Source organism: Chiloscyllium punctatum, chromosome 7 (genome assembly GCF_047496795.1).
Source record: "Chiloscyllium punctatum isolate Juve2018m chromosome 7, sChiPun1.3, whole genome shotgun sequence".
Lineage (NCBI taxonomy): Eukaryota > Metazoa > Chordata > Chondrichthyes > Orectolobiformes > Hemiscylliidae > Chiloscyllium > Chiloscyllium punctatum.
In genome coordinates, this window is record NC_092745.1 from 7169411 (window position 1) to 7178820 (window position 9410).

A 9410-nucleotide genomic window follows, 5' to 3' on the forward strand; every position below is an offset into this window, starting at 1 on the left:
AGGGATTGAAGGCGACAGGGAGAAAACAGGAACAGGGTTGTGTTATAATCTACAAAATAATGGTCACCCTCCCATCTCAGTCTCCCCCCTCTGTCTCCCACCCCCCATCATGCCTCCTCCCCACCGCAGGGAAAAAACTTTGTGTATTTCCCCTATCCATGCCCCTACTGATTTTATAAACCTCTATAAGGTCACCCATCAGCCTCCAGGGAAAAGTGTATTTATCCTCTCCCTGTAGCTCAAATCCTCCAACCCTAGCAACATACTTGTAATACTTTTCTGACCCCTTTCAAGTTTCAAAATATTGTTTTTATAGGAAGGAGACTAGAATTGCATGCAATATTCCAAACATGACCTAACCATTGTCCTGTACAGCCGCAGCATGACCTCCGAACACCTATACTCCGTGCTCTGACCAATAAAGGAAAGCATATTAAACACCTTCTTCACTATCCTGTTTACCTGCGACTCTGCTTTCAAGGAGCTATGAACCTGCACTCCAAGGTCTCTTTGTTCAGCAGCACTCCTGAGGACCTTACCATTAAGTGTATACATCCTGCTCATATTTGCTTTTCCAAACTGCAGCACCTCACATTTATCCAAATTAAACTCCATCTGCCAGTCCTCAGCATATTCAAACATCTGATCAAGATCCCGTTATAATCTGAGGTAATCCTCTTCGCTGTCCACGACATCTCCAATTTTGGTGTCATCTTACTAACATTACTTCCTATATTCACATCCAAATCATTGATATAAATTATGAAAATTAGTGGATCCCGTGCCGATCCTTTGTGACACCCCACTGGTCTCCAATCTGAAAAGCAACCTTCCACCATCACCCTCTGTCTTCTACCTTTGAGCCAGTTTTGTATCCGAATGGCTACTTTTCCCTCTATTCCATGAGATCTAACCTTGCTAACCAGTCTCCCATGGGGAAACTTGTTGAACGCCTCACTGAAGACCATGTAGATCATTTCCACCGCTTTGCCCTCATCAATCCTCTTTGTTGTTACTTATTCAAAAAAATTGACTCAAGTTCATGCGACGTGATTTCTCACACAAAGTCGTTATTAATATCCACGATTTAACTCTGTACATTGGGGTCTGTGTCACCCAGTTATGGGTGTTAATATTCTGGATAAAGTTCAAGTACATGGGTTTGTGTTAGTGACTGTACTGAGTCTTGTTAATAACACCAACACAGATGAATTCCTTTAGAAAGCCAGTACCTATATCCCTAAACCCCTCCCACCTGCTCTGTCTCCTCCATCCCCACCGTAGACAATCAGTGGGAGGAACTCATGGAGTTTCCATGTGAGTGAGATTGCGAAAATCTTCCCTTCTTTCCACTAGCCCAACAGGAAATGGTGGTTGTGTCCTTACCTCTGGACCAGGAGGATCGGGTTCAGAATTGAGTAATAGCATCTTTGAAGAGACTGATTAGAAAACCTGCCCAAGCCACCAGGCCATACTGTCTCCCAGCTGTCCCTGCCTGTGCCTCGAAACAGAACCTTCCTGTAGTTTCTCTCCTGTCAGACTCTCCCATTGCTCAGTTTGTTCAGGATCCCCTCTTAGTGCTGCACTGATCCTGTCCATCCCCCAGTGTCCTCCACATTCATTCGTTGTTTACAATCCCATTGTCCCAGTCCACCAGCCCCGCCCCCTCCACTCTATTGGGTGCAGCAGCTGTCAATCACCCAGGCACCTGTGTGATCTGGAGCATGTGCTGTAAGAGGGGAGATTGGTGCACAGGCGCAGTGCTGGACAATTGTTGGTATATGTGCAGGGTGGGTCAGTGCCAGGGAGGGAGGCTGTGGGATTAATCTGTTATTGGCAGCTGGCAGCTTCCTCCCTCTGAGAACAGGACCCAGGGGAATGCTCCCTGCCCTAGTATCGTGACCAGTGGTCGGTGTATCTTTGGGGGGAGCATTTTGCAGAAAGTTATCAGAACTCGGGTGAAGATTCAGGTATGTTATGGAAAGGAACAAAGGTGGGCCTGCAATTAAAGTTCTAATTTGGTTCATTTTATTTCAACCAGATATGATTTGCCCAGTGTGTGCAGGATTGGTTCTCATCAGAGGATTGAAGTGGGGGAAATAAATAAGAGGTTCCAGATTGGGGAAAAAAAAGTCACTGCAGGTCTGACCCGGAAGGAAATCTTGGGAGGTGGGGGGAGGATTCAACAACACCCGGAGGCTCCGAGTTCGACTATTGATTAGATTAGATTTCCTACAGTGTGGAAACAGGCCCTTCGGCCCAACCAGTCCACACCAACCCTCGGAAGAGTAACCCACCCAGACCCATTTCCCTCTGACTAATGCACCTAACACTATGGGCAATTTAGCATGGCTGATTTCACCTGAACTGTGCATCTTTGGATTATGGGAGGAAACCGGAGCACCTGGAGGAAGCCCACGCAGACACGGGGAGAATGTGCAAACTCCACACAGTCAGTCAACCAAGGCTGGAACCGAACCTTGGACCTTAGTGCCGTGGGGCAGCAGTCCCATCGTGCCACTCCTTGTTTTGGTTCTTACTCTGCAGGCAGGAGCTCGAAAGCTGAATTTAAAGAGAAGAGAGAGTGGGAGAGAACTGCATGTGGAGGAAAAGAGTGAGGAGATTGGTTTGGATTTCAGTTAACAAGGGAGAGAAATTGTGAGACTGAGATTTAAAACTTTGGGGGAACAAAGAAACTACAATTTAATCCTATAATTGTTTTATGAATTTCCATCCTGTGTTAACAGTGGTGACTTGTTTTCTCTGTTGTAGGGTTCGGAAAGGGCGGATTTGTGGATGAGAAATTCAAATTGAACTTCCTATTCGGTTTTGATAGTTACTTGATCCGTGCCGATCTGAATATCATTGGCCATTTCATGTGGAAGGAAAGGTGTGTATTCTGTCCATGGGCGAATATTTCAAATGTCAATGTGACTGCAAAAGTACTGAGACACAGCCAAGTCCATGTTAGCGTGGTGAGTGTGGAGAGAGATTTCATTTGTTTTTAAAAGTCTGAAAAAACCTGGCACATTTCCCAGGAACAATTAAGCTACAGATTTGTTTTGTATGAGAACAAGTTTTTAATTAATCATGCAACTAGAAAGACACAAGGATACCTGCAGCATGGAAAAAAAAACCTATGAAAACAGGATTGTTGTAAAGGAGTTAATTATCGATCATAGCTTGTAATCCATTGGCGTTGTCACATCGGTTCCAGTGCCGTGGGGAAACACTGGAAATGTGATGAATGAAATGTAGGTTTCAGTTGTTAAACTGGAAATAGTGCAGAAGAAATTTAGAAGAATTTTTGCCAGGGCTCGGGGTCTGAGTTATAGGGAGAGGTTTTTTTGTTTAGAGAAGAGGAAACAAGGGGGAACCTTTTTTGGAAGTGTATAACATCGTGAGAGGCTTGGGAAAGGTGAATGCACTCAGTCTTTTTCCCAGGGAATCAAGGAGTGGAGGGCATCAGTTTAAGGTTAGAGGAGAAATTATGAAAGGGAACCTGAGGGGCACCTGTTTTACCCAGAGGGTGGTATGTATATTGGACTGAGCTGCCAGTGGAAGTGGTTGAGGTGAGTACATTAACAACATGTAAAAGACATTTGGACAAATACATGGATAGCAAAGGGTCAGAAGCATATGGGCCAAGTGCAGGGAAATGGGGTTCGTGTGATGGACATTTTGGCCGACGTTGGCCAGTTTAGGCCAAAGGGCCTGTCTCTGCTGTAGGACCCTGACTCCAAGTATATTTACTATTTCTCCCGCTATCTCTGGTAGCACCCTGGGATGTAATCCATCAGGGTAAAGAGACGTGTCTACCTGTAGCTCCATTAGCTTGCTCAGCTCCAACTCTCTCATGATAATGGTAGTTTATTGGTCCTCACCCTCCTCAGTCTCCTTATCAATTACTGCCATACTCTTCCTATCCTCCACTGTGAAGACTGACTGCTGTGTGCTCATATTCCTGAACCCTGCAGGATAGGAATAACTAGGCACAGAACTCTGAGAGGTCTTCTTTGAGTCTTTATTGATGAACATGCAGAACACCTCCAGGCAGCATCAGGTAACTCCCCGCCTGTCCGATGTACAGCTCCCATTCTTATACGTTTGTGGTTTGTGGTTTTGAATGGATGCTGTCTGTCAATATTATCTCCATGGCAATGGCAGTTAAAAAGTCTAGTTCAGCTCAGCACTTTGTGGTTAAACCACATACCCCTCCCCCACGCCCCCGTGGCTCCCTCAAGTATCTGACAGGCGCTTCAGTTTCAGTGGGGTATCTGTCAGGATTCTGATGTGGAGGAGCCGGGGTTGGGGTGGGCAAAGTTAAAAGCCACAAATCACCAGGTTATAGTCCAATAGGATTTTTTGGAAGTACAAGCTTTTGGGGTGTGCTGTGATTTTTAACTTGATCAGGATTATCTCTATGGTAACAGTTAAGTGCTTCAACAATTACAGAGGCCATATGTTCCCCACACAATAGGTTCCCCTCTAGCAGGGTAAACTGCTATTCTGGCCCTGGGGATAGCTACTCATCACTTTTCTCCCCCAATTCCATCTAGCTTTTTTTCTAAACTCCTAGTTTCTCCTTGGTCATTGCTAATTTGTATGCTTTCTATTTCAGTTTGATAGACTCCCTTATTTCCTTAACCACCCATGGCAGATTACTCCTTTTCCTACAGTCCTTCCTTTTCACTGATATATACTTTAGCTGATCAGTTTGAAAAATCCTTTGTTATTCCCCCACTGTCTGTCAACTGTCCCACCCTAAAGTCTTTGCTTCCAGTCTACATTAGCCAACTCCTTCCTCATCATATTGTCGTCTCCTTTATCTAAGCACAGGATCTGGATTGGATTCAATCTTCCCACTTTCCATCTGTATTCTAAATTCAACCGGACTTATCACAAGTCTTTTATCAGATTACGAGGTGAGGAGATGTTACCTGGGTGTTTTGCATTTCATTCTCAAAGACCTTGGCTTTGTAATAAAGTACAGGATAAATATTCACAACAGAGTATTCTGGACGGTGTGAATGTAATACACAGTCTAAAACCATAAATCACTGTCTCCCCTCAGTTTACATGATTTGGAGAATCCGGTGTTGGACTGGGGTGTACAATGTTAAAAATCTCAACACCAAGTTATAGTCCTTCAGGTTTAATTGGAACCACACTAGATTTCGGAGCGTTTCTCTTTCATCATGATCCAGTTAAACCTGTTGGACGATAACCTGTGGTTGTGTGATTTTTAACTCCCCTCAGTTTAAAATTGCAAAATCGTTATCTCCCACACGCTTCCTCGCTATCTAAGTTTGGAACGCTAATCCACCTGACTATCCTGCTTTTTCCAAAAATCTCCTTTGGTGAAGGCGGTGATTTTTGGATTCATCTTTCTGGTTATTACCATAAGAAGATAAGCACTGGGCACAGGAGAGGCAATGCAGCCCTTCGAACCAGCTCCACCATTTAATACGGAGATAATTGAACTCACCTCGGTCTCAGCTGGATTTTCCCACCTGCTCTCTCTCACCCTTCATCTCATTGCAAATTCAATATCTATCTCTAAAGTGAATTTGTTCATTGTCCTGGCATCCACTGCATTTTGAATAGGGAATTCCACAGATTCACAACACATTGAGATAAGTACATTCTTCTTCATGAGAATAGAATAGAATCCCTACAGTCCAAAAACAGGGTATTCGTTCATGGAGTCCACACCAACCCTATAATGAACGTCCCATTCAGACTTGCCCATTCCCTGTATTTCCCGTGGTTAATGGCTTAACCTGCACATGCATGGACACTGGGCAATGTAGCATCGCCAATCCACTTTACGTGCACATCTTTGGACTGTGGGATGAAACTGGAGCACCCAGAGGAAACCCGCACAGACATGGGGAGAACGTGTAAACTCCACATAGTCGCCGAAGGCTAGAATCAAATCCAAGTCCCTGATGCTGTGAGTCAGCAATGCTAACCATTGAGCCACCTCTGCTTATAATCTGCTCCTCCTATTAATCACCCCACATCCCAGTTGGCTGAATCTATATTCCTTACATCAGAAGATCAGGTTGTGGAAGCAGGTGTCTCAGTAAAACCTAGTGACAGTCCATATGTTCTGTGTATCTGAATGGGGATCCTATACACAACACCCTCCAGCCTATACTTTTCATTCAGTTTCTAGAGACAGGGCTCCAGTGGCATCATGGGGAGACCCACAATCCCTGAGGCAGGGCCCACACGTGTGGGGAAACCTGGCACTGTACATGTACAGAATGTGGGCGGGTTTTGGAGCATGTGCTTTGGGTAATTATACTTTGTGGAAAGTATTTCACACTGTGATTGGCTGGAGGAGGAATGCATCTGCTTATAGTATTGATCTGTTGGGGGGTCAAAGTGTCACTACACCCATGTAGGAACACTCTCCATCCCCAATTCATTGTAATGCTGGGAATCAACTATTGGGAAACAAAGAAGGATCTGACCCATTCTCCCAGACTGAAGGTTCCTCTTCTGTCGAGGATCTGCCACCTCCCTTTCTGTTTCCTTTTGTTTCATTCTGCTGTTACATTATTGACTTGCAGCAACTGAAGGGAAAGGAAGTGAACCTAGAAAGGGTGCAGAGTCTAACCAGGACGGGAAGTGGTGGCATGGATCTGTTTATCAGTAACTCCATGAGATGGGGAGGATGTATATTAGAGGGTAGCAGAGTCAGAATGGTGGGAGAGAGGAAGTGGGCTGGAGGGTTACAGCTTCGGGGGAAGAAAGGGGAAAAAGATATTCCAGAGAAATTAGAATAGTCTGTTCTGAATTTCTAACCTGTACACATTCCTTTATACAGGGTGCTCGATGGTGAAGATTTGCGGACTGAAATCTCAAAATCATGGGCAGATCATGATTAAGTTAACCAGCATTTGAAAAAGCAAAGATAGAGAATCACTCAGCCAAAATCCTGCAACACTCTCTCTCCCAGCATTGTCGGTCTATCTGTACCACATGGACTGTGAATAGTACAAGACAGCAGCTCACGACCATCTTCTCAAGGGTAACGAGAGATGGGGAATAAATGCTGGCTGAGACCGTGATGCCCATATCCTGGAAATAGGTTCTATCTCTAGTTGCTGAAACCCAGTTGATGTTACTGCGGGATGCTGAGTGCATCCTCCAGGAGGCAGCACCATCACATTACCTCTGCCTACACCCACACATTAATCATGCAACTAGAAAGACACAAGGATACCTGCACCATGGAAAATAGTATGAAAACGGGATTGTTGTAAAGGAGTTAATTCTCGATCATAGCTTCTAATCCATTAGCGTTGTCACGTCAGTTCCAATGCCGTGGGGAAACACTGGAACTGCGATGAATGCAGTGTAGGTTTCAGTTTTTAAACTGTAAAAGATGCAGAAGAAATTTACAAGGATGATGCCAGGGCTCAGGTGTCTGAGTTATAGGGAGAGGTTGGACAAGCGAATGGGTATTTTTTTGTTTAGAGCAGTGAAAACAGAGAGTGGATGTTTTCTGGAAGTGTATAAGATCATGAGAGGCATGGGTAAGGTGAATGCACTCATTCTTTTTCTCGGGAAATCAAGGACTGGACGGCATCAGTTTACGGTTAGAGGAGAAATTATGAAAGGGAACCTGAGGGGCAACTGTTTTACACAGAGGGTGGTATGTATATGTACTGAGCTGCCAGTTGAAGTGGTTGGGGGTGGGTACATTAACAACATGTAAAAGACATTTGGACAAATACATGGATAGCAAAGGGTCAGAAGCAGATGGGCCAAGTGCAGGGAAATGGGGTTAGCATGGATGGGCATTCTGGACGGCATGGGCCAGTTTGGGCCAAAGGGTCTGTCTCTGCTGTAGAGGCAATGCAGCCCCTCGAACTAGCTCCACCATTTAATACCATGATGATCGAGCTCACCTCGGTCTCAGCTGGACTTTCGCGCCTGCTCACTCTCACCCTTCATCTCATTGCAAATTCAGCATCTGTATCTCTTCAGTATATTTGCTCATTGTCCTGGCATCCACTGCAGTTTGAATAGGGAATTCCATAGATTCACAGCACATTGAGATAAGTACATTCTTCTTCAGGAGAATAGAATAGAATCCCTACAGTGCAGAAACGGTATTCGTCCATGGAGTCCACACCAACCCTATAATGAGCATCCCATTCAGACTCACCCACTCCCTGCATTTCCCGTGGTTAATGGCTTAACCTTCACATGCATGGACACTGTGGGCAATGTAGCATCGCCAATCCACCTAACCTGCACATCTTTGGACTGTGGGATGAAACGGGAGCACCCAGAGGAAACCCGCACAGACACGGGGAGAACGTGTAAACTCCACACAGTTGCCGAAGGCTGGAAACAAATCCAGGTCCCTGACGCTGTGAGTCAGCAATGCTAACCATTGAGCCACCTCTGCTTAAAGTCTGCTCCTCCTATTAACCACCCCACGCCCCAGTTGGCTGAATCTATATTCCTTACATCAGAAAATCAGGTTGTGGAAGCAGATTTTTTTAATTTCAAAAATATACTTTATTCATAAAATGATTTGATGGTCTGTACATTTGGTCATGCCATACATATGTCAACATTTACATACACAGATCAGAGTTTATCATTGTTATATACAGGTCTGTGCATTTCTAAATCTTATGCACATATATTTGGCTGAGGCATCAGCAGAGCCCAAAAAAACGTCCACATGGGCCCCCTGTTCTTCTTTAGGCGGGCCGATCTTACACGGTGGTCTTTCCCCACCGCGCCTTGGCGGCAGCTGCCCCAAACTTCAGCGCGTCCCTCAACACGTAGTCTTGGACCTTGGAATGTGACAGTCTGCAACACTCAGTCGGGGTCAACTCCTTCAGCTGGAAGATCAACAGGTTTCAGACCGCCCAGAGAGCGTCCTTCACCGAGTTGATGATCCTCCAGGCGCAGTTAATGTTCGTCTCGGTGTGAGTCCCGGGGAACAGGCCGTAGAACACGGAGTCCCGTGTCACGGCGCTGCTCGGGACGAACCTCGACAAGCACCACTGCATTCCTCTCCAGACTTCCTCTGCATAGGCACATTCCAGAAGGAGGTGTGTGACAGTCTCATCCCCCCTGCAGCCACTTCGAGTACAGCGTGCGGTGCGGCAGAGAGTCCAGGCATGCATGAAGGATCTCACAGGCAGAGCCCTTCTCACCACCAGCCAAGCCATGTCTTGGTGCTTGTTGGAAAGTTCTGGCGATGAGGTATTCTGCCAAATGGCTTTGACAGTCTGCTCAGGGAACCGCTCGACAGGATCCGCCCTCTCCTTTTCCCGAAGGGTCTCAAGGACACTACGTGCTGACCACTTCCTGATGGACTTGTGGTCAAAGGTGTTTTTCCTCATAAATTTCTCCACGAAAGACAGGTGATA

General features: G+C 45.6%; 1 long non-coding RNA gene across 3 annotated transcripts in view; it reads left to right on the forward strand.

Moving 5' to 3' along the window:
• Positions 1–8512, forward strand: part of LOC140479541 (uncharacterized) — a 28866-nt gene extending 20354 nt beyond the window's left edge. For all 3 annotated transcript variants that reach the window (XR_011961064.1, XR_011961063.1, XR_011961065.1), the window contains 2 exons: positions 2773–2890; positions 6839–8512. This is a non-coding gene — a long non-coding RNA (uncharacterized lncRNA). The remainder of the gene's footprint in view (positions 1–2772; positions 2891–6838) is intronic.
• The last annotated feature ends 898 nt before the right edge of the window (positions 8513–9410 follow it).